We start from the raw sequence: 3,121 nt of genomic DNA on the forward strand, positions 1-3,121 counted from the left end.
GAACGACATCGTCTTTGGAAAAACCATGGAAAACATCCGACGCAGAAATAAAGTTGAGATTGTCAATAACTAACGATGACGGGATAAGCTTGTAGCCAATGATGCCTTCGTTAGCATGAAAATCTTTTTCTAAGAAACCGTCGCCATCGTATCCAAAAAAAACCCCACATCTAATGCTCTTAAAAAATCTATTTCGGTCCGGCCGTTCTCGATCTATCCAAATTGCAATTACTCGAGTTTCGTTACGACTTCATCCGACAATACTACGGAGATAAAGCCAGATTACTCTTTACCGATACCTACTCGTTCGTCTACGAAAGTCACACCGATGATGTCTACACAGATCTCTATCAACATCGACATCTCTTCGATCTTAGCGATTATCTAGAAACAGACCCATTTCCCTGCCATGACATCAACTTTCCACCCTACTCATTAACAAAAAAGGACTATGCTCCTTCAACGATGAACGCTAGCGATGGTATTCACACACTTGTCCATGGACATTATCGTACGCAGTGAGTAAACGAATGAGTCAGAACCCCAACCCAGTGATCCAAAACGCCCATAACCCAGTAGTAGATGTCTCCTAGGGGAGGAGGCTCTCCTCAGTGATGAACGTGAGCCATTTCCCCTCAAAGGAAATGTGAGCCAGAACCCCCATAACCCAGTAGTAGAGCTGAATGAGGATTCACACTCACCTAGACCACGACGTTTCCTCTACTACTAAATACTGCTGTTTCATAAGGACGGCATCGATGCTGAATAATTTGTTTCATCTTGGCAGTCACCAAAAATGTTTCGTTGTCTCCAGCGCGAAGCTCACTGTGTTTATATTTATACGCTGATTCAACACAGTGACAATGCTACGTGTGGCATATATTGTGTCTACTTCGTCAGAGAGTACTTCCCAGACAAACCCAGGTTAAATGTCATCTTAGAGTTCACGAGCGCACCAGCTAGTCTACGTCATGTTGGTATTATCTAAACTTGCAACGTAATAACATATATGTAGACAGGCTAAATATAGACTCTATGAAACGATAACAAAGACAAAAAAGTAGCTGTCTCACAGCAAATTCAATTTGTGCTCGCAGCTGCACAAAAGAAATCAAAGATTGTGAAAAAGGTGACTATGTTCGGTGGCGCCATATACATTCACACGCAAATTGGATGTCTGTCAACACCAAAAGGTGGTTGGATGCTGCCGAAACATATGTATACATAGCTGTATAATCCACTTGACACACAGTTGGATGAAAATGACCAACCATTGCCAGGACAGGAATCGCATAACGAAGTAGACTTCATCGCGCTGCGACGTGATATATGTTACCGCGATAATTCTAACAGCAAAATGCACTGAGACTAAATTATGCTTCATGAACTAGCCGCGATAAAACTATTGGGCTGCTAAAACATTTTGACCGGTGCACTGGTCAAAGACGTCATCAGTACAAAGTGTAAGCTGGGTATTCAGCTCAAGGACTAAATACATAAACCAACCAGAAAAAAAGATAATTCCGCGAGGCAGATTTATTACCGTATAATCAGCAGATTTGATTGCAACCAAGGACTATATATTTCTTTGACAAAACAAATTGCAGCAATATTTCTGAAACATTGTCTTATGTCTGATTGAGTTTTAAAGTTTAGGCAGTCGTCTTGGTTTAAAACATATCGCCTTCAACACTGCCAAGTGAACCGCGGTGACAACTGACTTTAATATTTAGACAGTTTTCTTGGTTTGAAACATATCGCCTTCAACACTGCCAAGTGAACCGCGGTGACAACTGACTTTAATATTTAGACAGTTTTCTTGGTTTAAAACATATCGCCTTCAACATTGCCAAGAGAACCGCGGTGACAACTGACTTTAATATACAAAAAAATCTGAAAACGTGGCAACGTGGAACTAATCAACAAACCCATAGCCACGTGACAAGCTCGTGCCAACGCCAACATTTTCCGCGAAGATAATATTAGACGAAAATAGCAAAACAAAGCAATTATGACGATCAATAAGCCTATTTAATACGGCTTCACTGATGTACTGTTTTTCTTATGGTTTTGTATAGTCACAATACAGAGACCAGACTAAGCAGCTTCTCACAGATATAGACACCTTATGTTATGAAATAAACATCAATGATTTTCATGCTGTCAAGTTTACCGTACAAAGGCTGTTATGTTACTTTATCACCCAACCCTGTCGGTCCAGGCACGACTGTTATATTTGCTCACCCCCAGATACCACTGTGCAGGACATTAGACGATGTGTACTATAACCAGCGGATCGGGGCTACAAATCTTCGTAGTGCATGAATTAAAAATTCTCTTAGCGTGTGAATTGAACATTACCTGACCGGCATGATAATATTTAATACCAATTACAACCAACTGTTCGACACAAGCAAACTTTTCGTCATCGGGTACAGAGCAAACTAAATCAAAATACAAAACAAATTTGATGACTAAATTATGTGTCTTAAGTATTTACATGTTGATGCAATCAAATTTATTTTACCAAATGAATGAAAGAGAGGAAAAATAGAGAGACATATTCAAGACCATAAAGGTCAGCTACGTTTCTTTACTAGATAGGTCAGTAAGAATAATAAGGTTCTCCAAAAAACATAAATAATGAGAGGCATTAACAATATGATCGGTAAGATCAACACGGGGGAAAAAATACTCTTCATGTATGTACACGTGTCTGTCTCTGTGGGGGGATGGGTGTGTGGGTGTGTACTTTCATTTTCTTCCTAACGAACACTTTAATATATTAATCGCGAGATTTTGAGCAGGGTCAAATTTAAGATTAGTACAAGCGTTTGTTCTTTAACGAAAAATCAATGTTTGACATTGGCTAACGCTCATAGAATCATACATTCTAAATTTACATATATACTTACTCGTAATAATTAGACAAGGAGTTTATTCACAAAGACAGTATTTACCTGAACAAACGTGCACATGTATGTATGTATGTATTGATATATATATATATATATATATATATATATATATATATATATATATATATATATATATATATATATATATATATATATATATATATATATATATATATATATATATATATTCTACATCATCTCAT

Source organism: Sinohyriopsis cumingii, chromosome 8 (genome assembly GCF_028554795.1).
Source record: "Sinohyriopsis cumingii isolate HCF-2022 chromosome 8, ASM2855479v2, whole genome shotgun sequence".
Taxonomy (NCBI): domain Eukaryota; kingdom Metazoa; phylum Mollusca; class Bivalvia; order Unionida; family Unionidae; genus Sinohyriopsis; species Sinohyriopsis cumingii.